Below are 27903 nucleotides of genomic sequence, written 5' to 3' on the forward strand. Positions count from 1 at the left end.
CATTTTCGTTAACTCTCTCGTGTGTATTGTTGGTAGTACCTAAAACACTATTTACATCGTTAAACCTCAAATTTAAAAAGTTATTGTGTCTTTTGTGAAGCTGCCTCGCTTACACATCTACTGTGTCTTCGTCGTAGATACTACTGAGGAAGAACTGTGGCATGTGTCGGGGAAATCCCCTACTTCCTATAAGCATACATTTGCCTAAGGACTCCTCTTAACATCCATTTAAAATATGCTAGCAGCGACACCTAGCGCTTGCATGGATATGTAGTTTCCTAACATGTTGAAATGTCCAACAGTAATATTGTTGTAAAGTTTATCCTCGAATTTACAATAACTAGATAAAGAACTGGCTGTCAGCTTAACGAACCTTAAACTCCAAGAAGTGTGTGAATACAATCACCGGGAAAATGAAATGGAATTGAAATAGGACATTCTGAAATACTATTCTTACTCTCTCTCACTAAGTAGTTGGTAATTCGTTTGATACAGGACTGCACGGTCATTTTTGGGCGATTATCATTCCCCAGCGTACTTTATAGTTCTCACACAATTAAGGAAAATATCACATTTTTAGAGAAGCGGGTAGGTACCGGTTTGTTTTGTGACTGAAAGACGCACAATAAACAAAGCGCTCTCACACCGTCTCTAGGGAAAGATAGCGTACTAAAAAATAATAACTGCTCCTAAGGTTCACCCCGTTTCGATATTTTATTTCTTATAGCTTCGTTTAGGACTCATAATCATTGGCTGTAACTGATCTCAATCCTAGCGATTCTAATTCGAAAAAGTGTATTTCATTCCTCTGTGATCGTCATGGAGTTTGTGGGACGTTGTACCGTGACCCGTAACTCGACTTTCAGAATAGGAAGCTCATGGTTCCACAGTCTGCAGATTTTCTACCACAACTATCCCTCTTTCTTCTGGTGACAAACTACACTCTACTGAGTCTCTTATATTAGAGCAATATTTACTATGTTTCTTCTAGTTCGGTCGTTCGTCTGTAAGTGTGGCTTACAGAACTCAGTAGCCGGCTTTCGTGACCGAGCGGTTCTAGGCGCTTCAGACTGGGACCGCACGAGCGCTACGGTCGCAGGTTCGAATCCTGCCTCGGGCATGGGTGTGTGTGATGTCCTTAGGTTAGTTAAGTTTAAGTAGTTCTAAGTTCTAGGGGACTGATGACCTCAGATGTTAGTCCCATAGTGCTCAGAGCCATTTGAACCATTTTTGAACAGAACTTAGCTGTTTCAAACAACCATAGTAATAACGTCTTCTCGAGACGACACAGTTCAAAGTCGCTGCTCAGTTCTTTCTGCATAAGAAGCCTATTTAAGTATTTTTTATGTAAGAGGTGATCTACGTCAGCGACATTACCACAGAATACTGTATAACAATTTATGCCATTTAGAAGTTTTACTAAGGAGCAAGGAAATGGGAAATCGCCAGCCATAGTCTGTTAATGGAAATCAACCTGGTATTCGACTGAAATTTTAAGGAAAAACATGGGAAACCTTGATCAGGTTGACTGGATTATATAAACAAACCTGTATAAGCTTTGCGTGAACAGATTTTGTACTTATCAAAGCATTTTACTAATTTACAATTGCCATAGAAATCAGGGGAGTGTAAAGTACTCCATTCTATTTATTTCAGTAAATTACATCCCCATAATTTAGTGGAACTAAACTACTCTAGTATGACACGGAAGGAGTTTATTCTGAAAAAAATCCTTTAACTTGGATTTAAAACTTCCGATTTATCAGTAACTGCCTTCAACAATTGCGGTAACCTGTCGAAAATAAGCCTTACTGAGTATTACCCACTTCATGAACTGTAGATAACACCTAAGCCTTGTTTTGCCGCCCAAATCACGAAGATGACAATTTCTTCTATCACAGCGTTTTGAACCTACATACAATTGGCGCAAACGCATTACCATCACTAAAAATCATTTTCATGAAGGCGATTGTTGCAACAAATAGATAAAACAAGGTCGTTCTGTATCATTATTACTTGTAATAACCGGAAATGAAACTAGGTTAATAAAGTTTAGAAAAATATTTCGTTGTGGATACATCCTCTGGAACAAGTGAAGAGGCGCAATGGTAAAACACAAGACTCCAATAAAAAAAATTGGAGATTATTTCATTTCCTTTAGTTACGTTCACGGACGATTTTCGAACGCCACTGTAAACTATGATAGGATTTGGACGTCAATAAAAACAAAAAAATTTTAACATGGAACTGGAACAATATTATCTTACCCATTGAAAAGTAGTTTCATATTGCACAAACGCATTTTCGTAATTATAAATTAGAAACAGTGCAGATGTCACTCCAAGATTGCTGAACAGCAAGGCTGAAATCAGGTTCTGAGGAGTGATCTGTGGATATTACGGAAAAAATATCACAATAAGCTGCCAGAAACATAATGATGTCAAGTATCGGACCCCAAAAATATGTCTTCGATTGCGCGAAGTAGAACAAAATGGTTCAAATGGCTCTGAGCACTATGGGACTTAATATCTGAGGTCATCAGTCCCCTAGAACTTAGAATTACTTAAACCTAACTAACCTAAGGACATCATACACATCCATGCCCGAGGCAGGATTCGAACCTGCGACCGTCGCGGTCGCGCCGTTCTAGACTGAAGCGCCTAGAACCGCTCGGCCACGCCAACCGGTCCAATGTAGAACACTTCATCACTACAGATTTTATGCGAAATCACAATATGTAGCTCAAAATCAGTTCGAATAAGTAAATAATATCAATTACACAAAACACTGCCAGAGAAGTGAGTAAATTAGGTACTTATATTAGTGGATATCCATACGTTTTAAGAACTATGTTGCTACGACTGGCTTATGTATTGGCATTTTTCCCTCGAGCAGTCACTTTTAATTATTATTGCAATGATGGTGAAATTTAAAAAATTGATCCAATTTTCACAATTATTGTTTGTGGATACATTTCAACAGAAAATCTCGTCTTATTGAAACTGGTTTCCTCCAAAAACGGATTAAAATTCTTCGAGTAACAAAGCGTAACAAATTACTTGTCACTTACGAAAAATTCGCGAACCAGAGTGGTAAAGCTATCAATATTGATCATAGAATATTAATTAGATAAGGATGTAGAATGGATTGTATGAAAAAAAGTGGACTACACATTTAGAATTACATTTGATGTTTATGGCGACACGAAATCTCATCATAACGATACACACGTATCCCAAATAGTTATAAACGTTATTTTATAAAATTCATGTCTAAGAGGCTGTTCCGGTTCCTTGTGATAAGGAAGCAATATCGGATACTTCCCACCTTGTGAATAAAGGCGTTATCACTCTGGGAAATGCAATCCCCTGTAGGGGTGCATAACTAAACTGGTTTCATAAGTGTTATCGGTTGCCTTTCCTTACTATAATATAGCCGCCCAAACCTGTTACAGAACCTCCAGCACGCTTCACAGTTGGTGGAAGTTACGCTTCGTCTCCTGTGTTCTACATGCAAACATATCCTGCAATAGGTAACATTGTTCCACTACACTTTACATGTGTCTTTTCCGTTGGTCGGTAGTCTAGAATGGTTCAAATTCGCTCTGAGCACTATGGGACTCAACATCCGAGGTCATCAGTCCCCTAGAACTTAGAAGTACTTAAACCTAACTAACCTAAGGACATCACACACGTCCATGCCCGAGGCAGGATTCGAACCTGCGACCGTAGCGGTCGCGCGGTTCCAGACTGTAGCTCCGAGAACCGCTCGGCCGCACCAGCCGGCGGTAGTCTAGACCTTTCACTCATGTCCCGAAATGTCCCTAATGAATCTCTTATTTTACGTATACTTAGTTTACAAAAGATTTGTCAATAGTGACTCATCGCATTGTTTTCATTGGCACTGCGTTCGATAGGTGCATATGACGCTCAGCAGTCGCTAATATCAGTCACGTTTAGCAACCTTTACCGTTACAATAAATTTACTTTTTCTCCCACTGCCGTGTTAGTATATAGAATTTCTTATTGATCTCCACAGGCTGTGATGTCACTAGATATAACACCGCCAGATACAGATAGTAGATTTACCACTGTAGTAAGCAATGCACAGACCATCCGGACACCGACAATTTGCCCTCTTTGGAAACCTCTGGGCTTCCTCGTGTTGGTAGACCAACGCGATACAACAGTTTACCTGACACTGTGACGGAGCCTAACACTACTAGTGCAAGATCATTACAGACAGGTCAAAAAACTAGGCTCACAACTGAAATCAATTTTTTTTTTTTTTTTTTTTTTTTACGTTTCAGTGGCAGCGCACAATTCCGAATCATTTTGTAATCTACAAGCGTTTTCCTGTATAATGTGAAGATTACATTTTATTGTTTATAGGCCAGTTCGAGTGAAAGTGCAATAGTGGTAAACACAAATCTGGATTGCTACCGAGTCGCGATCAAATATTGGAGACCGTTTCCGCACCAGTATGGAGAAACGACTGTCTCGATTTGGTCTCCCGTACGCAACCACTTTGCTTCGGAGACACCCTTCCTAATCGAGTGGCAGCTTAAGCAGTCTGTTGGCCGTATGGCTAGATCGCTGGTCACGGTATGGGGAACTAGACGATTGCGCGTCTATGGAAGCGTCTCCCCTTATTATCCGTGGCGCACATTACGCGTGCGGATCGCGGGAGGCGGGCGTTCCCGGCCTCGGTGGAGCCTTGGATTTACTGCTGGCTTTTATCTGGCGATCTTTGGCTGCCGTGCGACCTCCAGCAATTCGAGCCCCGCCTCTGCCTCTGCCCTCGGAACTGTTTGTCGTTTTTCCTGCTGCTCTTGTGTTCGCGTGCACGACTACTGCGCCCCGTGGACATACGTATCGACGGTACCTCACGGCCATTGTAAAATGCTCGCTTCAACAAGATGGCGAAACAAAGGCAGAAATCGCAGCAACCGAATGAAATATGACTACAGCTCTTTAGATTATTACATGATATTTATTGCATACGAAATTAGATTTCGTATTTTAACCATCCCTCGATAAAAATAAAACTACGTCCGACAAAAGACTAAGGATATGCCAGTGCAAAACAAGGACACCTTAAATGTAACGTCTCGTTGATGTCGAAGTTATTAATGACGAAGGGTTAATTCGGTTAAGAAAGGAAATTCAGGTCCACCGAAAATGCGGCATTCGTCTTAAAGTGACTTGGGGTGGTATTAAATAATTTACGAGTTCTCCACAGAAACTGATTTCAGAAGAAATATGTGACAGACACTACCTCGAATAGTGGTTGGGACAAAGAGGAACCTCTAATGGCATAGGTGTTCAGAGAAAATTCGCATGAAATAATATAAGGGAAAGATTTGGGATACATTTATAAATTAATGAGAACAGTTTGATAAAAGAATCATCGAAGTTATGGTACAAGCATAGTCGTAATAAAGTATTAAACATGTGTAGATAATACCAGCTAATCCAGATACAGAGCTACACGGGACTACATGACCAGCGTACTGCAATGAAAGTACATAAAGTTTAAAAAAGGGTAATATTTCAGTTATGTATGGTCACTCACACTTCACATCTTTATTCAAAAGATTTTCTGCAAAGTCTGCTGTCAGTAGTTCTACCACCTTTAATTTTCGATAACTGTGTAGCTACACCTCTTTCTGATAGATCCAAGTATAATTTAAGTGATTCAACAAATCTCCCTCTGAATGATATCCAACTCTTTACTTTTATTTTGTTATCAATAACGTCATGCGGGCTAAATTAATCCTGACCGATCAGAAAATTTCCAGGCATTGCCGTGAATCTACTCAGCCTCAGTTAATGTGACAGCCTGTACACTGTGCATATATCCAAATCTTTGGAAGTTCTATGGAAGTTCTCCACATGATTATCGCTATTTTTACTTACTAATTTGAATACATAACTGGAAAAAATGCTCACTATTACGTCTTTCATTAGTTATTCTTATTCTACATTTCATTTATCGTAGTTCTTTATCAATGTTTTTATTTATAGTCAGTTGTAATCAAAAGTGTATTTATATTTCAGTCGGTGCTCATGAAATATATACCTACATTATTTACACTGGTATTTGAACGTTTACTTGTGGAGTAGTGAGTGGCTAGTACTTATATGTGCCATATAACATCCGATTTCAATTTTTTCCCTTCATTTATCAGCAAAGATAACAAATTTTACCTTCATTACATTACAAGAGAAGACAATTCAGTGGGTCAAAGTAGACTTTATAGCCTGTGCGTCAACCCTACCCGTGCCATATTTTGCTATCTGTAAAATAAACTGTTAGGATAGTGGAAAAGTGTATAGCACAATACTGTACTCGAAAAGTATTTCTGTATCCACATACTGCCACTTCCAATCTTGTAATCGCTCCACGCATTACAAATTAATACCATTGTCGTTGGCGATGCTAAAATAGGGCGTACACAGAGTTTATAGAGCTACAACTACAGAAAATTTGATGATCGAAATAGTTAGTCGATGTAAAAACACTCGTTGCTTTTACATTTTCGTAACTCGTGAATTCACCTTCAATGAGATACCAAACAACATTGGTTGGTTGGTTGATTCGGGAGAGGAGACCAAACAGCGAGGTCATCGATCCTATCGTATTAGGGAATGATGAGGAAAGAAGTCGGCCGTGCTCTTTCAAAGGAACCATCCCGGAATTGGCCTGGAACAATTTAGGGAAATCACGGAAAATATAAACCAGGAAGGCTGGACGCGGGTTTGAACCGTCGTCCTTCCGAATACGAGTCAAGTGTGCAAACCACTGCGCCACCTCGCTCCGTCCAAACAACATTCTGGAGGCTATTTATCCAATAAAGGAACTGAATAAGTCACGCTGTAACATACATAATTTGATTATATAACGAAAAGCGTAAATATAGTTCACTTCTTACTGTTATCTAAAATATTTTAGAGCTTTTAATTGGGTACGAATGTTTCCTGAATTATTCGTCGATAATCGATTTTAAATTGAATTAACTTATAGATTTGGTTTCCGGAAACGACAAGTATGGTTATTTTGTTTTATAATGTAGTGACGTAACAAGACTGTTACGCCACTTGAAGTAGCCGATTGAAAGGCACGCGTACACACACGCCGACGGGCGTCAAGTCTGGAACAGGATAACTATTGAATGGTAGCAAGAAAAGTACGTAGCTGCTTTATACTTAACTTTACTGTCTGGGACTTGTGATACATCTCTCTTGACTATACAAATGCGACTCGTAAGATACATGCACTCTTACAATTGGCGCCTTGCTAGGTCGTAGCCATGGACTTAGCAGAAGGCTATTCTAACTGTCTCTCGGCAAATGAGAGGAAGGCTTTGTCCGTATTGTCGCTAGCAATGTCGTCGTACAACTGGGGCGAGAGCTCGTTCGTATCACGAGACCTGCCTTGTGGTGGCGCTAGGTCTGCGATCACACAGTGGCGACACGCGGGTCCGACATGTACTAAATGGACCGCGGCCGATTTAATCTACCACCTAGCAAGTGTGGTGTCTGGCGGTGACACCACATATAACTTATTGATTAAAAATACAACCAGTCCAGAACAATTGTTTCTTCACTAAATTTTCCCCACCTTGTTCGGTAAATCTACGATGGCACATGACGCAGTTGTTGAGGTTTTCCTCTTAGGATCGTTAAGAAATGAGTAAAACAAATTCTGGGCGAAATTGCCACACGATTCTGTGGAGAAAAAAAAAATACATGGCTCTGTCAACGTACAAACATGTGAAGATGAGTTAATAATAATAACTTGAAACTAGTTGCAGTTTGGAACAAGTAAAACCTTATGTGTAACTTATAACTTTTACGGATTTCTAAAACCAGTCCTAAAGGTTATATCCGTAGACGCGCAGTTCTAGGGATAAACCTAACTGAATTTAGTTATCAATCTGAAGTTTTTCGCCAGCTCGATTTTTACGTATTTTTAAGTCATATTGTCTTCCAATTACTTTGGAGGATTCTTTGACACGGATTTTAACATACATTTATACACAACTCAACCGGTGTTTCTCTTGTGGTATTATTTTACACTGCATTTAAAAATTTAGACTTCGTTAGTAATAATCTCAATTTTAGTTAAGCGAAATCGATATAGAAGAGGCAAAAAATTAGGAAAAATACTCGAAGGAAACTATAAATTGTCCGGAAGGGTAGCAAACTGGCACCCTTTCCGCGCGGTGGTTTGATTTTTAATCATTATACTGGAGACGCTAGTATCCCAAGTGATGAATTCTTGACACTTACCAAAATTGCTACTGTTTTGAAATTTCTGGTGTACAGGCAAAGAACGACAAAGTCACGATAATGTATGATTTCTTTTACGTGAGGCTTAGGGATAACATACAGAAAAATCTGAAGTTTCTAGAGCCGCTAGAGGCAGTCTTGTATTCCAAGACTTTAAAAAAGTCATCACAGACCTACGGCATAGGAACGTGTGAGTGATAAAGTTGTAGAAGTTGGGTCGGTACGGCACGCAGTGTTATCGTGGCCGCGTCCTAGCTCAACTGTGGCACAGTCGTTACGTGACTGACGCCCGTGCTTTGGCAAGTTGCTCGGTGCGGCCTTTCTCCTAGATAACACCAATCATCAGCTGGGCGCAGTGGGCACAAACTCGGGACTGCAAATCACCATCTGCTCGCTTCTCCTTGTAATTCAGCAGAATCAACAGTGCGCAGCTTACTAGTGAAGGAGAAGGAGATTAGTGTTTAACGTCCCGTCGACAACGAGGTCATTAGAGACGGAGCACAAGCTCGGATGAGGGAAAGATGGGGAAGGAAATCGGCCGTGCCCTTTCAAAGGAATCATCCGTCATTTGCCTGAAACGATTTAGGGAAATCACGGAAAACCTAAATCAGGATGGCCGGACGCGGGATTGAGCCGTCGTCCTCCCGAATGCGAGTACTACCCACTACGCCACCCTGCTCGGCCACCTTACTAATCACAGCACAGGTACCAACCCTATCTTAACTTAGAAAGTGTTTTCCCTAAATTAAGGCGGACGTCCAGATGGTTCCTAACAAAGGACACGGCCGGTTCCGTTCTCCATCCTTGTATGCTGCAAGCTTGTGCCCCTTCCTTCTGTCGTAGCACCGGCACCCATACCGCGACAAACGCCAGTTTGAGCAACAGACATCATTAATAGAGCTCAATATATTATCGTAAATATTTTAGAGAAGCCATATGAGGTCTGAAGCCAGAATCTGACTCAATTAAACAGTGTTGAATGTCGTGGCACAGCAGAATATTCTTGCTAGCTGGCGACAGTGGTCGTCATTCAGAAGACCTACTGGAGGTGTGCAGGAGACTGCAAAACAATCTGGGCCTAAGTAATTCTGAGAGATTAACAGGATGTTAAACTCCAATCTCCCATTCTTTTTCACCAAGAAAGTTTAATCTTGTTTCACTTTATGACTTCTCACAACCTACAATCGAAGAATGAAAGAATCTCCCTTGTCACTAATGTGAAATGTGGAGTGGTGTAGTTGAATACTGAAAGCAGTTTGCTGCTATCAGTTTATTGAAAGAATTAGTTGCTCCACTGAACAGCAACATTAGATTCACTGTTTCTACTTGACCATATTATATTACAGACGTGATTGAACCTTTGGTCTTTACAATCTAGTTGCCTTATGATGAACCAAATATCACCTACGAGGTGACAATATTAGCACGAGATAAATGAAAATTCTTAAAACTTGAAGGTATTTTTGTGGTGTGTAAAAAATTATAATCCTTTTATTGGTTTCGAGAGACGAATAGATTTATCACAAAAAGAACCTTCACTTACACTTTTAGACGACTTTATTTCACTGGTTGCATAAAGAATGAAAGGAATATTGGAGTTCAACGTTTGTCGACGAATAGATGTTTCGTGACGGACTGCACAAGGGTAGAGAAGCAAAGGGCAGTTGTCTTCTAAAGGGAACCATCCTGGAATTCGCTTAGAAGTAATTTATGTGAAAGACTTTCTAAAAGACAAGAAGTTAGTCTCTGAATGGCTACTGTGAACCAGTACGATGTGAATTCCTATACAAACGGTTATTGATGGGTGTTCCTGCACATACTGATTGCTTTAAATATGTCAAGTCAGTATGACATTAAAAGTGTCACCGGACAACTTATAAAGTAGGTATTTTAGACGTAAGCCCCTGACGAGTATGTTGTTCTCTCGCCCAGAAAAGATCATAAAGGACCCAGAGACCTTGAAAAGTATTTCTGATAAATCATAATCCATGTTTCAGCAATCAAAAATGTAGATTAACACATTTGACATACAACGAATTGATACCTGAAGATGTTGAGGCCATAGATTAGATCTTCATTCGTACTAATGCTGTCGACCCAAACCAACAATATATCTTTTAGCCCGCATGTCTGATGGCACCAGTGGATATATGCTGGAATTCTCTATACTGTAGCATCATTTAATATGTCCTCAACTGTTGTAGCTGTGGTAGTCCAAAACACCAGATGGTGAAATCAGTTGTTGCCCATGCTTATTTCAGGTGGTGCAAATTTTCAGGGTGATTTTAGTTGGAAAGCGCAGCGTAATTTTAGATGACAAGTCGAAGAAATGAAGTCATTCAATAGAATTCATTATTTCGCCATGGTATGCATAAACGTATGGCGTCTATTCTTATAGTTAATCACTTACGTTTCAGTCATTCCGCAAAGGACAAAAATTTTTATGATTTTTAACTGCCGTGTGTTAATTCAACTCACTTTTATATACCAATAGGTAATCTCTGGAGTTAGGTAGACCGCTACGACGCTACAAAATCGCTTTACATTTCAAAGACCTTTACTTGTTGAATTTCGTTTCATCTCTTCACTTTGGTAAAGTCACAACTGCTTGTCGTTTGTACCATAAATACAACGTATGTACTAGGATTTTAATTCACGTGTGCACTGAAATTACGGATTACTCAGCGGGAATAGGTAATATCACAACTGACTATTTTCCTTGCTTCCATTTTCCTTTCTACTTTTAAAAAAATGTATCTGTGAAGTAAATGCAACGAGTGTAGTTAGTAGTTACGTAACTGCTCTACAGAACACTCTGTTTCGATGAATAACTAATGTACCTCATACAATGAATTGACAAAGCAGTTGTACCACTTTGTATTGAATGAGCTGTGTAAGATACCAGTCCTGTTTTCCAAGGTTTCGTGCGATTGAAAATAAGAAAATACGTAGAAGTCGAGCTGATGGTGTTCCTAACATCTGCCAAACATACTAACAATTTTTTAAACAAATTTACCACCCAATATTTGTAAACCTCTTCAATTTTCCGCGGGTGATGTCAATAACCGAACATAATGTTCCTTAGTTTGTGACACCGCAGTAACTAGCTGCTTGGCAGAAAACTATTTGCTACTCGGTCAGTGCAGGTATTTTAGAAATTCTTAACAACCTGTATATTCGTAACATGTTCCTGAAAGATAACAAATGCATATTACAAATTTTTCAGAAATGGCTACTAAAGTAATTTTAACGAGATGAGTAGTAAGACGAGTAGTAACATTAAATTACGGATTATGACGTGAAGCAGCTTCTACCTCTCTGTTCAGTATCGTTGACAAAGTAGATGTGCCGTTCCTAATGTATCAATGCAATGAAAACTGAGGAGACGACAGATATGACTGCAAACTTGATTTAACACGAATTTTCTTTACTGAAAATAGGAAACGACTTGGAGAATAGATTCCAAATGTGCAATATGAAGAATAGAAAATAATAATATAAAAATATGAATTAAATGTTTGAAAGCAGGTGTCATAGGTTAGTGATGCAAGAATGTACTGAATAACCTTTTCTCGGTTTGAAGTTTATATTTTGTTTCTGGTGACTGCAACATCTTCGTCTAGAATAAAATATGTCATAAGATTGTACAAACCAAAATATAAAGTCGAAGCGTGGGTTTATTTTGAAGAATACTGATGATCCTATATTTTCAATGATTCGACTGAGGTAGTATAGAGAGTAAGGCACTGGGTTTGCATCCATTAGGACTTGGTTCAGATCCCTGTCTAGGTATTTCGATTATTCCGTTGTTTTACCAAGTCATATCAGTCTATAGATAGTGGTCGATTTCTGTCACCAGCATTGTTAATATAGTATAACTGCCCTTGCTTCCTTGTCTCGAGTCGGCTGCTGTGGCCGAGCGGTTCTAGGCGCTTCAGTCCGGAACCGCGCTGCTGCTACGGTCGCAGGTTCCAATCCTGCCTCGCGCGTGAATGTGTGTGATGTCCCTAGGTTATTTAGGTTTAAGTAGTTCTAACTCTAGGGGACTGATGACCTCATATTTTAAGTCCCATAGTGCTCAGAGCCATTTGAACCATTTTGAACCTTATCTCGAACATTTAGAAAACGCGTGATTTCCAGACAAATAATGAGAAGTCAAACATTTTTCAATTAGGGATACTATGCTAAAATATTGAAACATTTAAAACTTATTACAGTAATTTTACGTTGTTTCTGTGGAGCCTGACACATTACGACGGGGACACTGCACGCCACAATATGGCTGTAGGGTAAATCAGAGGAAGTTCGCAAAATTTTACGAATATGTGTCCATGGATTTGATAGTAGAACCATGACCGTAATACTTAGGTAAGATCTGGAATAAAAATTCTCAATAAATAAAAAACGCAAATATATTGAAAATACACGATATACTGTGGAAGATTATATTCGGGTGCTTCACAGTATTTGCACGATTTTTTCTGTGGTTCTTCTCCATACGAACAAGATACCTATAGAACGATGCAATTAGCAGTACAATAACTGATGGAGATAATTTTTTTTTACAGTTACTTATTGTTTCTTATAGTGTTTATACAGAACTAGGCACAAATTATTCGCGTCAATTGAAAATATTTTTGTCAGTTGTTTTGGTTTTATTCTGCACAGCAAAACACTGAACCCATATGCAAATTATAGAACATATTTACTTCAAAGACAAAATATTGTTAAACATATTACACAGTTTTTCATACTGTGACTTTTTAAGCTGCAAAGACGCAGCCCATTGAATAATTAGAATTAAGTTTTTGTGAATTAAGTGTAACGGCTGTTTGTGGTGTTGCAGGGTGTGGCCTGCTGTTTAACGGTGACACCGCGGGAACGTAGCAGCAGCAGCAGCAGCAGCAGCAGTTTGGAGCCGGCCGGAGTGGGCGCCCCAGTTACCGTCCCTAGAGCAGCGCCAGCCGCCGTTTAAGTTCAACTCATCAGTTCTCGTGTTACGTGCTCTTGGATCTTCTCTTACCTATCGGTGACAAGCGAGTCGCAAGCCTGCTGTAGAATAAGAAACACTGGTGTGTAAATGTTCAATTTTTTTTTAGTGAATGTTACTTTCGTTTCGGAAGACAATCGTCGTGTTTGCTCTATTATTGTGTGCGTAAAAGAGGATGAAGTGTTTTTCTAGAAGTCCTCGAACAGTGCCGTGGGAGAAATGTGAACTGAAATGTAACCGACACACTTTCGGCTGTTCCGCATCGACTACTGGTTAACTCATCGCTCTTCGGAGGATGGTTGGCTGAATCTAACAATTTCAGCACAAACAGTTTTGTGTGAGGACTTCTCCACACTGATGTGATTAGATTTCAGACAAAGGTTCCACGTTACTCTGCTTACGAAACAGTGATGTCTGAGAAGCACTATGCAACGCATTTTCAAGCTATAACTGTACGTATTATGTCGTGCCCGTCTAGGTACGCCAATAACAACAATAAAAAGTAACGGAGTAAAAAGAATCAAAGAAATCTGGCATTGAAAATATTGAAAAATGAGTGTTATTTTGGAAGTTTTATTCGTAATTTGTAGACGGAATTTGTAATGTACGAGGAAATGACACTGTTTCGCTACGGCATGGTCGTTAAGCTGAAAAAATACGTAACACAGCGTCAATTGAGCCGTAAAACACGAACACCTAAAATGAACTACAAATAAACAACGATATTTTGTTCAGGAACTATGACGTAAGTAGTTAATCGTTCGTTTAGGAACACTGCCGTCATAAAGAGGAGGACGCTGCTTCCGTAGTGAAGTCTCGTTTAGAAATTTCGCTGTCAAAACATAACACTAGAAAATCGCGAGTGTATTGTGTATAGGACCTTTGATTAGTGACATAAGATGTGAATTAATTAAGCATGAACATGACATCTTAAAAATAATTTTCTGTGAATTTGTAACGTGTAAACATTTTGTAAACCAGTATTAGGTGAAAGTTGTTCAGTCGAAATTTGCTTGTTACATAAAAAGAAACATTTGTACTGAGTACGTAGACGAAGCAACGAACTGTGTGTTAACTGCAGATGTGTTGGATTCCCAGTGGCTTCTGCAGGTAAAGGGTGATATTTGCACTTTTCAAAAAGTTGATAGTAATCACATACTAGACCAAAACTAATACTCGCATAACCTGTCGTTCGCTTGCTACTTCCTTAAAAAGTGAACGTGTTCAAAAACTAGCGCTATTATCAGTTGGTTTAGAACATGTTTTTCCTATGTTGCAGGCGTATGAATTAATATTCTACGTCGAAGCACAACCATCTTAACCGAATTTACTTGTAGCTGACGTATTTCTTATGACACCTCTCTTAGGAAAATGCTTCTTCACGTTTACTTCGTTCTCCGATATTGAGTAAGAAAAAATCATACGTGGTACTTGGAAAACTTACAATTCGTTTTATGAGAGCAATGATGCTTTTATTAACGGTTTATTTCCAAACCAGTGACATAAGTAAGGCCTATGTCGTCTGCAATGCACCTGAAGCTTAGATGGTTTCCTTGGAGAATTCATCCGTTGTAATTAACATGTCTGAAACAGTTCTTCTCTCTTCAGTAGTACTCAGTACAAAAAAAATTAGATCTACCGTTAGAGGACTCGTCAGTATGTGTAGACACGTGTATAGTGAGCTATCCTCGTACTGCATTTAGTTACATAAATTATTGTTTGTGCTGTTGTGATCGATGTTTACGTATTTGATTCCAGCGAACGCTGTATGAAGGATAAGTTCATCTATTATGTAAGGTGTACAAAATTTATTATAAGAGGAATAATGTCACATATATATTTCTAAGATATAGAGAATTACCAAACAGCAGTGTGAGATCTGCTTTTGTAATGAGCTCTTGGTCTGATGCCATTCAAGGCTATATTAGAATTTTATTTTGCTCTAAACAGGGTACGAAATGAAAATAAAGCTATCGAATACCATCAATAAAAAGCTTGTTTTGTCACTAATGCGCGGTGATACTGGCAGACAAAGAGACTGTAACAGTGAAGTTTGGCTTTTGCTGTGTCTTGTTGGTTTCAGTAAGCTATTTGGTTGCAGTCCATTCAGTTTTGTAACGAGTATTGAAACTAATTGGTCAACTTCGGCAACCTTATAAAATCTAACACAAACCGCGATCAAAGTAGATTACGTAATTTCTGATTGCTCAAATAATTCAGATATTTAGTGGCACAAGAAGACAAACTTTTTATGCTGTCACGTGGTATCAGTTATTAGACATTACTCACGCTTTTATTTTCCTTTTTAGTAATGAAACATCAAATTAATTAACACCTAATGGTTTGTATGAACATGTTAATTTATGTGCTGTTGAAAGATATACATAAAATAGAAAAAGAAATAAAACCAGCGAAACGTATTTTCACATCAAAGTTTTTTGATTCGCTTCCTTCGAATATCATAATCCATGTTTTGTAGAAATACGTAATACATAATTCACGGAAACCTTCACTTTTGTACGCAAAGAAACAACATTCGTGCATATAAGAAACAGTTTATGAAATGTAATCAAAAATTGCAGCGTAAGAAAGGAAATGAGAATTACGTACTACTAAGTGTCAGCAGACGAAATTTATGTGAAATAGCTGTAATGTGTAAACCCGATAAAGAAATATGATGTGGTCTCTGTATGTAAAATACATAACGATTTCAACGGAGTTTTGTGCCATTGCTTGTGTGTTCGATGTACCTATGTCCCAAAATACAAACATGTGTTCCTGACGATGTACGGTCTGACCATACTACATGTTGTAATAAGGATTTTTCATTTCATTGTTTAATGATGAAGTAGTATTTGCAGTTGCATACAATATTGAAGGTGTCTAACACGTACACATCACACTCCGAATCAGCAGGTAAACGTCTGTTCCACTTACACGCCTTTTGTTGTCCTAAGGAAACTGAATTTCAGTACATCACATTTTTCGACAAAATGAAAATTTCTTACTCATTTTCATGTATCTAGTGGCTATGCAGAAAATACAAGATCAGAAATGTACGGAAAAAATCATGCGTACTTGTTATATTTCGGTTGTTTGAACAACGTTTATTTGCAATTATCCTTTCTATATACGTATTTCAGTCATTGCTACACAGGGCACAGAATTGGTAATCGTAATTCCACCGTCGGACGCACCTGTATCACCAAAGAGCAGCATTTTCCTGCTGCTTAATAAAATCACCCACAGTACTCAACAGCGATGGGTAACACCAAATAAAACATCAGACAACAGCTAGCAACGGTTTTATTAATTAAAAAGCTTTCCACTTTCCTGTAAAAAGTAGGTACCAGAGACAAAAGATTACTATTAATCATGTGAATCAACTGTTGTGTTTCATAAAAGAATGCTTTGGAAAAACAATTAACATGTATTATTCCACGTGCCACCAAATTTCTTTTCGTAAATGAGACAACACACTTATTGCCAAGCTAGCTAGCGTTTAAATACGTTTGGCCTCACTGTTTTCACTTAACTGTGCTGAAGGCTGTGCAGGGACTGATATGTTCCTTAACCAAAGTATTTTGAAAGTGAATGAAATTGCAGGATGGAAAGCAGCTCATGAGAAATGGCGGCAGGCTCACATTTCCTAAGTGTTTATTAAGATAAAGGTCTCGCAGATAACATATTTCACTTATTCCTGAAAAGGAACTGAACGACTACTGTCGCACAGTTACGTATCATTATACACAAAGGAGGCAAAGGCTGGACTGAATTAAAGTAAAATCAATGTAGAAAAGGTAAACACAATAATATTATTACAATATATAGAGATTTAAAAACATTAATTACACTTGCTGATAGAGTTTTCCAAATGACACAAAATTTTTCTTCCATCGATCGAGACTAATGCCACAGATTGTGGTTGAGCATGTCACTCACTAGGCTGTCTACAGAACTGGTAACCTGGCCACATCCAGAAGTTAATCGAAACTACTTAAATCAATGACATATACACAAGTGTTTAAAATCACGTCAGATTTTAATTCAGGCGGCACAAATTTATTGTGGCCGTAAAAGATATACTGAGTCGCAAAGTAAGTACACAAGTATCACACACACGGCTGAAAGTGGACAAGGAGACTACCCTTTGATGTCGGACGTCAAGTTGAATCGATGCTGACAGCGGTACGTGGATCTACGACGTATTTCAGGTGAAGTCTGTTCGTACAGGTAATTAAAATACCCTCAGCCGTACGTGAAAGCGGAGAATATAAAAAGACAAGGAAAAGGGGAAGAGATGGAGAAGGTGGAGGGAATGGGAGCTCGGCAATAAAACCTGTATGCTGCGCCGGCCACACCAGTCCCCAACTGCAGCCAATTCGCCGGCCGAGGGCTGCACAAAGAACAGCTGCCCATGCGCTTCACATCGGACATCACATTCGTAAGGGACTACCATCTGCGTACATTATCCGACGAAATAATTTTACAGAATGATAAAAGTCTTCCGGGAGTTAGGAATCTTAAGTTGTTCAGCCATTTATTTTCATTTTAGTTACGTATGTGTTACAAATGGTTGGTTTCTACCCCATAACACTTCTCCTCTACCTAAATTTTATATTTCCATGCAAAGAACGACGAGGTGTATCTTTCGTTTTACCGTACGGTGTTGGTACTATCTTTTCATCCGCGGATGGTACGTTGGGAGCATTCAGTTATCAAGATTTCGTGCTATGTCGCTATCCCACCGACGACGGTATGTATCAATCGCAGTGAATATCTAGATTCCTCACTAGATTATACACGAGAATATTCAGCGAAATCCGTGTCTTAAACGTGTGACTGGCAATTTAACTTTCTTAAAACAAACACGTGACTATTTTCACTGCCTTTCTGTTATACATTGCACATCTCACTGACACATTATTACTGAACGTATCGTACAAGCATTTCGTAGATTAACTGCTGTTCCCCCTTACACCCTACACTCAAACAGGATTTGGATCTATAAACTCGAGTATAAAACTGATGATTCCGTTCCATAACCACATTTAGTTTTACTCGAAGGTATTTTACTTCTTATTGCTGTAATCAAAGCTCAAGTCCCGTTTAGTGGTACGCTTTGCATTTTCTTGTATTTCTTAAATGACAATGTTTTGTGACACATTAAAAACTTGTCATGAGCTAACTGGATAGCACTTTCTCGTGAATCACCTGCGAGGAAGCCTTAATGAACAAGCACAACCAAAATTGGGTTGGTATAATTCGATGACACACCGACAAGTATACCTTGCCGCGTTATTCTTTTGAGGAAATTTTCAATCCGGTTACACACTTGGGTACATGTGCCACAGTAACTTAATTTCATATACTGTTTAGTGTTATCGTACTGGTTTTAGAAATCAAGGGAAACAGCATCAGTCTGGTTTAATTGATCGATGACTTTTAGGGCAAGACTTTCGCTTAACGCGAACTGAATTTCGCGACACTATTATTTATCAACAGCCGAGCTTTTTATCATGGAAAATACACTTTTCTTAAGAGTCGATAATTACTGGCCCAAATGTCCTGGATTTTATGGCCAGTAACTGATTCATATTCTATGATACCCACTCAACCTGAGCGTATACTTGAATGAAGATGCAGTAAAACTGACACTAAACTTACTGAAGTGATACCAAAAATGTTTGAACAACATTATCATCAAAATGGTGTTATATTTAAATGTATGGGTCCTATGTTGGACGCACTAATATGTACCAGACATCAGCTGCAAACAGCGAAAATCAGACACCTAGAAGCATCATGAGGAAGTGGTTCCGCTTCTAGACATGCTGTGCGTCTTTATAATTTGTCATCTTTTCTAGTACTCAGGGCAGTCTACTACTCAAGTGACGTGTGTAAGCTTTTAGCAATGGAGATATTTCATTTGGAATTTCGAGAGAAGAACTAAAATTATCACACTGCACTATGGATCTTTGCTGGCGTTTACCGACCTCAGTTTGTTTCAACTCATTTGGTGTTGATAGTAACATCGTGTGTCTTTTCATTGGTTTCACAATTACACGTGTGGAGTTAACAGTGGAGTCCGTTTGTTAGAAGTCTGAAAACTGGATTTAAAATGTTGACAGTAATAAGATTGAGTCGTATCACCAGCGATTTATAGAGCTCAAGTACACACGTGTATGCAAGTTGCTCAATAGGTAGATGGCATGTTGGTTAAAGCGCATCTATGGTCGGTATAAATCTGCCTTATGGGTCGACTAGATGACCGCTAGCGATACATCTAGTTCACCTTTTACAGCGAAATGCACAGCTCACTCCTGGCTTGACCGTCACATTCCTTTGGCTGCATAAAGATCGTCGCACGTGAGGTGCATCTCGCTATGCGAGGTTGTGGAGTGGACGCTCTACATCCGTTTTTTCCACGTTGTTTACTCTTTCTACCACAATTATTGAAATATTTTTCTGGTAGCGACTGAAAGAAACTCCTGCTGCATGGCTCTTGATGACTGATACGGAAATGTACATTTCGGCTTTACTGAATACGCTTCCAGCGTGATAACACGTGACAAAAGAATCAGAAGTTGGATTTAGCTTATTATAGTATCCAGTCTTTGTAAAAACAGTGGATTCTCTTAAATGAGGCCCCGAGCGAGGCAGAAGACTAAAGAGTGTAGGTAGGAGAACCCACTCTGGAGTCTCGTTACTGGTAAAGATTTTTCCTTCGTCAGAGAAATGTAGTAGGGTCTAGTCGAAATCTCAAGGACAACTGAAGAGCTAGTCGAGTGAAAATGAGAAATAGGCGCTATAGAATCGAAAGCTCGCGGTCGGCCCCATCGTGTGATACTCCATGAACCCCTCCTATCATCCCAGAGGCAGAAAGCTGTAGTTTGGCGGTATGACACGAGGCAGTGGTCCAGTACTGCTCGCTACGTTACGTTACCTGTCTAAGAGTGTAATCAAAATATTCTTCTATCACTTTTTCATTAAAACCATTACAGTACAGTTTGATCAAGTAGAGATTATAATCCGTATCCTCCTACAAACAAGACTCTTGGTTATTCACGTTATCCTGTACAGGAAGTTCTGTTTGGTTAAAGATACGTCCAGAGATACTGCAAAGCAGTAAATTATCAGTAGGATCACAGCCAGCTCGCTTCTCCAAAAATAGGTTGAATGTTGTTGTAGACACCACCTCATGTAACTAGTCTGTCATGGTCTGTTGGTGGCGCCATTCGCAATATATGGAGCATTTTAAGGTAGTTGACGGTATCCCTACCGTTTTTGCTTCTGTAGAGCGACGGTACTAAAATTTGAACGGTGTAACAACTTCACTCTTTTAGACAACAATTCATCATTTCCTTTTAAGGATGAAATGGTCAGCAGCACATTCATAATGTCAACTGACAATGCACCCAAAAACAGCATGAAAAACATGGACAAAATTTTTACTTGGTGTAATGAATGGAAGCTCTCTTTAATTGAGGATAACTGCTCGATAATGAAGGTAGCAAATAAATGTAATTCAGCAGTGTCCGATTACAAGATGAGTGGTGAATATCTGGAGCCCTCTTATAGTTAAATACTAGATGTTGCTGTCATGTACTATCAAGTAAAGTCATCAGAAGACGAAAACCAACCACAAAATGATTTATAGAAGATATCTGTACGGGGCCAGAACTGGGAGTTGACCCTAAATAATGAAAAGTATGAGTTAATCAACATGAGTATTAAATGGAATCTGTTAAATTTCTGTTACACAGCAAATCGCACAAATGCAAAAGTTGTCAACCCAACTACATACCTAGGGATTACAATTACGCACAATTAAAACTGGAACTATCACAAAGATAATGATGTAACTAAGACGAACCAAAGATTACATTTTACTGGCAGAAGACAAAGAAGATGCAAAAATTCTAATACAGAAGATGCCTACACTACGCTTGTCCATCCTCTACTACAGTACTGCTGTGCGTGTGTGATCCTCACCAGATATGAATGACAGAGGACATCGAAAAAGTTTTAAAAAAGGTAGCTCGTTTTTTACAATCGCGTAATAGGGTGGAGAGTGTCACGGATATGATACGTGAATTGGAGTGACAGTTATTTAAACAATGGTGTTTTTCTTTGTACCGAAATCTTTTCACAAAATTTTAATCATCAACTTTCTCCTTCCAATGCGAAAATACTCTGTTGACGCTCATGTACATAGAGAGAAAGAATCATCCTGATATTAAAATAAGACAAATCAGAGCTCTCGGGGAAAGTTTGAAGTGTTCGCTTTTCTCGCGAGCTGTTCGAGAGTGGAACGGTAGAGAAATAGTGTGAATGTACGCCAGACAGACACTAAAGTGTGAACTGCAGAATAGTCATGTAGAGGTAGACAAAGATGTATGAAATGGGAAAACTCGTGAAGTCAATAATGGGGAAGTTGAATGGAGAACTTTGGCATGTAGGAATGGTTCTGAGAAAGTGTGGTGTATCTAAAAGAAATTGCGTACAAGATCCTAATGTATCCAATTCTAGAGTACGGCTCCATTCTTTGAAGTTCTTATCAAGTTGTACGCCTATTGAAAACTGAAAGATTTTAAACACACTAATATTTATCACCACGTCTGTGTAATTAATACGAAAGTGGAACGGAGGTATTCCGTGAACCCAGATGGTAACCTTTGGGAGATACGTGATGTAGTGCTCGCCGACTTTGTTAAGTAGATATTGAAAACTGGTAGCTTAGGAAGAATTTTCGACAGTTCTACTGCCTCCATAGTACAAACTGCCTAGGAGTCATTAATACAGGGTGTTACAAAAAGGTACGGCCAACTTTCAGGAAACATTCCTCACACACAAAGAAAGAAAATATCTTATGTGGACATGTGTCCGGAAACGCTTACTTTCCATGTTAGAGCTCATTTTATTACTTCTCTTCAAATCACATTAATTATGGAATGGAAACACACAGCAACAGAATGTACCAGCGTGACTTCAAACACTTTATTACAGGAAATGTTCAAAATGTCCTCCGTTAGCGAGGATATATGCATCCACCCTCCGTCGCATGGAATCCCTGATGCGCTGATGCATCCCTGGAGAATGGCGTATTGTATCACAGCCGTCCGCAATACGAGCACGAAGAGTCTCTACATTTGGTACCGGTGTTGCGTAGACAAGAGCTTTCAAATGCTGCCATAAATGAAAGTCAAGAGGGTTGAGGCCAGGAGAGCGTGGAGGCCATGGAATTGGTCCGCCTCTACCAATCCATCGGTCACCGAATCTGTTGTTGAGAAGCGTACGGACACTTCGACTGAAATGTGCAGGAGCTCCATCTTGCATGAACCACATGTTGTGTCGTACTTGGAAAGGCACATGTTCTAGCAGCACAGGTAGAGTATCCCGTATGAAATCATGATAATGTGCTCCATTGAGCGTAGGTGGAAGAACAAACTAAAATGAGCTCTAACATGGAAGTTAAGCGTTTCCGGACACATGTCCACATAACATCTTTTCTTTATTTGTGTGTGAGGAATGTTTCCTGAAAGTTTGACCGTACCTTTTTGTAACACCCTATATAAGGGAAATTTGAGCTAATGCGTAGAGCAAAAATCCGCTAATATCGGTAGGAAGTACGCTCCGCCTCGTACTCCACGGAGGCTTATGGAGTGTATCCGCAGCTATAGACCTACAAGATGATGTGAAACGGTATCCATTTGATCCGACGATATACAGCATTTTCAGAGGTGCAAGAAAAATATGAAACTGTCGGAATTTTTACGCTCGGCGATTTTGAACGGTTAGTAGGCACTCATTGTTCTCATATCGCGATAATGCCACAGTGTGCTCTGCGAGCTGCAGTTCGTGCAGCGACGAGCTGCAGTGGAGGTGTGCGGCCTCGCAGCGCGCGGTCGATATTTATACGCGGCAACTTGTCAAGGCGAGAAGCGACGCTGCAATTTTTAAATCGTTGTCTTCGTCGTCGTCGCCGTAGCCGAGCGGGCGCATTGTGCAGCGCAGCCAGCCGGCAACGGGTTCCGTTCAGCTGGGCTGAGTGGGCCTGCCATGGGAGGAGCGACGCGCCACAAGAAGAGGCCCGCGCGCCGGGGGCGGGGGGCGGGGGGCGGGGGGGACGTGTCTTTTGTTGGCTGTAACGTATCGCAGCCGCCGCACTCATCGCAAGAACGCCGGCACGAATTTCTAGAAAGGAGGCTTTGCATGATGCCAGCCAATCACGAATAAAACATGGACGACCACAACACGCATACTACGTTGCCTGACGCTTGCCTGGTCTATCCTTTTTTTTTACGCCTACTTTGCTTCGCTTTTTCTGTAGTGGGATACAGGCACTTGTAATCTCTGTAAAGCAGTTCGTCGATTTAGCTTCGTGGCTCTTCCGTTCAGTGATGCGACCACCGAAAAAAATAAATAAATAAATAAAAAAGATCCAGATTTAGCGTGGTCCACACTAAACGCCGAAGAAATTATGTCCACAGGCGGCAATGTTACCAGATCCACTTTTGTGTCATCAGATTAAAAGCGACGGAAGGCTCAGAAGTATTAAGGGGGGTAGGACGTCAAACAGGCCGACTTGGAGCAGGAGAGTCACCAGAGGACATTATAATTTCTACTGTCTATACTTCTACAAATAAATTCATAAAACTTTGTCACCATAACCAGGAAGGATTGAGGACTCACACTCATCGCAGTGGAAGTTCAAAAACGTAGCAAAATACCTTTTTTTACATGTGAAATTTAATCATTTTTTCACTTATTACTGGCTGCATTTGTTGCTATAGGTACACATTTCTTCCTAAGTAAGAGAGATTCTTCGAGGAATTTTTCATAGCATACAAACAGTAGTTACAGGTGTATGAAACTCTAGAATTTTCCAAATCTATTAAAAAACTGTGGAAAAAATTGAGATAATTAACCAAAAAACTTGAAATTTTTCTAAACATGAAGTTTAAAATGTAACAGTTCATTCATTTTTTCATAAATTAAATAACTTCTAGAGTTTCATACACCTGTAACTATGGTTTGTATGCTGTGCAAAAGTCATCGAAAAATCTCTCTTACTTAGGAAGAAAAGTGTACCTATAGCAACAAATGCAGCCAGTAGTAAGTGAAAAAATGAAGAAATTTCACATGTAAAAAATGTGTTTTGTTACGTTTTTGGGCTTCCACTGCTATGAGTATGAATCCTGAATCCTTCCTGGTCATGCTGTTGAAGTTTTATGAATTTCAAATGGTTCAAATGGCTCTGAGCACTATGGGACTTAACATCTGTGGTCATCAGTCCCCTAGAACTTAGAACTACTTACACCTAACTAACCTAAGGACATCACAGACATCCACGCCCGAGGCAGGATTCGAACGTGCGACCGTAGCAGTCGCGCGGTTCCGGACTGAGCGCCTAGAACCGCTAGACCACCGCGGCCGGCTTTTATGAATTTATTTGTAAAAGTATAGAAAGTAGGAATTAAAAATGTCCTGTGGTGCCTCTCCTGCTCCAAGTCGGCCCGTTTGACGTCCTACCCCCCTTAAACCTTTACTCTGGTCTATCGAGTAGAGATCCGGTATTAAATTCACTGTTTAAAATACAAGCCGAGTGAGTGAGAGAGAAATATTTCGGTTATGACAGTACAGAAACTGTAATAAATGAAATTCTCAATGAACCATTTTTTGTTCGTTATGTCTTCCTACATTTAATTGACATCGTAGGGTCATGTTCTTGGGAAATCCTACCAGCCAAATTGTGATTTGAAATGAACGTAAATAAAAATATTAACATATAAAGATAATATTGAGAATCGTTGTTCCAATAGTGAGATACATCAAGGCAATGAGTAATGATATCAAGATGGCTATGAAATACAGTTTTTTTAAGTCAAAATGGAATTTATTTTTCGACTTGGAGTTCTTCTATGTAAATACGTATTCCTCAACAAATCCAGTGAGTGGATTTCAGCCTTCAAGTACTATCTCAAAAAGTCCGCAAAACACTGATTACAGATGCCATTAATCTACATTTACATCGTCATTTACTTATCTTAGAAGATAGATTAAGGAAAGGAAACTTACGTTCCTAGCATTTGTAGACTTAGAGAACGCTTTTGACAATGTTGACTGAAATACTCTCTTTCAAACTCTGAAGGTGGCAGGGATCAAATACAGGGAGCGAAAGGCTATTTAGAATTTGTACAGCTACCAGATGGCAGTTATAACAGTCTAGGGGCCTGGAAGGGAAGCAGTGGTTGGGAAGGGAGTGAGACAGGGTTGTAGCCTATCCCCAGTGTTAGTCAGTCTGTATATTGAGCAAGCAGTGAAGTAAACAAAAGAAAAAAAAATGGCTCTGAGCACTATGGGAATTAACAGCTGTGGTCATCAGTCCACTAGAACTTAGAACTACTTAAACCTAACTAACCTAAGGACATCACAGACATCCATGCCCGAGGCAGGATTCGAACCTGCGACCGTAACAGTCGCGTGGTTCCGGACTGCGCGCCTAGAACCGCGAGACCACCGCGGCCGGCAAACAAAAGAAAAATTTGGAGTAGCAATTAAAATCCATGGGGAAGAAATAAAAACCTTGAGGTTTGCCGATGACATTGTAATTCTGGCAGAGACAGCAAAGGACCTGGAAGAGCAGTTGAACGGAATAGACAGCCTCTTGAAAGGATGATATAAAATGAACACACAACAAAAGCAAAACGAGGATAACGGAATGTAGTCGAATTAAATCAGGTGATGCAGAGGGAATTAGACTACAAAATGAGACACTTAAAGTAGTAGATGAGTTTTGGTACTTGTGGAGTAAAATAACTGATGATGGTCGAAGTAGAGAGGATAGAAAATATAGACTGGCAATGGCAAGTAAAGCGTTTGTGAAGAAAAGAAATCTGTTAACAGCGGGTATAGATTTAAGTGTCAGGAAATCCTTTCTGAAAGTGTTTGTACCGAGTGTAACCACGTATGGAAGTGAAACATGGACCATAAACAGTTTAGGCAAGAAGAGAATAGAAGCTTTAGAAATGTGGTGCTACAGAAGAATGCTGAAGATCATACGGGTAGATCACGTAACTAATGAGGAGGTACTGAACAGAACTGGGGAGAAAAGGAATTTGTGGCACAACTTGGCTAGAAGAAGGGATCGAATGGTAGGACACGTTCTGAGGCATCAAGGGATCACCACTTTAGTATTGGGGGGTAGCGTGGAGGGTAAAAATCGTAGAGGGAGACCAAGGGGTGAATACACTAAGCAGATTCAGAAGAGTGTAGAATGCAGTAGTTACTCGGAGATGAAGAAGCTTGCACACAACCACAACAACAACAACATCGTCATAGACACTGCATCACTATTACAGGTTCAAACTAAAAGCGCAAGTAGAGGTCAATGAATCAAATAGACAATCCTAATAACCGATGGTCCGGAAAGCAGTGGTTTTCCCGATACGGCGTATGCCCAAGTGCAGTCATGCCAATTTTACAACACTGTTACTATCTAAAGCTACGTTTATTTCGAAAGCCGTCAAGTGAGGAGTAAATTGCAAAGTGGTAGACTGCCCTTGTTTGGTTTTATCATCATTCCGGATACCCAAATATTGGTAAATACCGTTTCCACAACCAGTACATCGGCAGTGGCTGGACAATACCGTGACCTCCAAAAGCGCCCGATTTAAAGCCGCTGAATTTTTTTGTGTGGGCGTGTATAAAAGCTTTGGTACATTCCAGCCCTACTAATAGTATCGACGAACTCCCGCTATTCATTCTGAATGGTTGTCAGTAGGATCAGAACACGCCAGCGATTACTGAAAGTGACGGGCAGCGATGAAGAAGTGTGCTGAAGCCTGTTTTCAGATGAACGGTGGCAGTGCGGAACACTGGTGTTTGTCTTCAGGTAAATATCGTCTGTCTGTCTGTTCGAGGCCTCAGTTATCAGGTGTTCATGTACTCAGTCGTAACACGTCGTATAGGTGTTCCACTGATTGCCAGACCTATGTTTATTAGGGTATTTTCCTGTTTCAGTGGCCCCTGCTCCACTCTTTCGTTTGTACCTGTGCGCTCTGCGAATGAGTATGCAATGCACTGAACAGAGTATGTCCTGCTGTATCACATGTCGTGGTTTTCTCCCGTTCCACTGACGAGTGGTGGGTGGGAACAATCACTGCTTGTGTGCCACTGAGTGAGATTTTATTTATTATATGTGGCAGATGAGCTGGGAAGCGGAGAATATTCATAATCTCTGCCTTGAGAGGCCGTTTCTAGACTTTTCTATGCAGGCATTCAGGAAAAGTATGGAGTTTGTCTTCGAGTGTCTGGCATTTGAGATTTTTCAAAATTTCTTTGCAGTCTCTGGCCAGCGAAACAAGCCTGTGTCCATTCAGAAGGCCCTTCTTTGCATACTCCCGATGTTCTCTGTCAGTACTTGTGTAGTATTCAACAGTTGGCCACGCACATGTTTTGTATGCAGACTCATATGTAGACCAGATGTGGCTTAAATTCAGAGAAATAGTACCGACAGTAATTGAAAGACTTGTACCAAATAAATTAAAAAAACGACGGAGCCGATCTCCCTTGGTACCCAAAACGGGTCAGAACACTATTACAGAATCAACAAAA

General features: G+C 39.8%; 1 long non-coding RNA gene across 1 annotated transcript in view; it reads left to right on the forward strand.

Moving 5' to 3' along the window:
- Nucleotides 1–16066, forward strand: part of LOC124722000 — a 43997-nt gene extending 27931 nt beyond the window's left edge. Inside the window, exon 2 of the long non-coding RNA XR_007006421.1 lies at nt 13141–16066. This is a non-coding gene — a long non-coding RNA (uncharacterized LOC124722000). The remainder of the gene's footprint in view (nt 1–13140) is intronic.
- Nucleotides 16067–27903: the final 11837 nt, after the last annotated feature.

The sequence above is a fragment of the Schistocerca piceifrons genome, chromosome X, assembly GCF_021461385.2.
Source record: "Schistocerca piceifrons isolate TAMUIC-IGC-003096 chromosome X, iqSchPice1.1, whole genome shotgun sequence".
NCBI lineage: Eukaryota > Metazoa > Arthropoda > Insecta > Orthoptera > Acrididae > Schistocerca > Schistocerca piceifrons.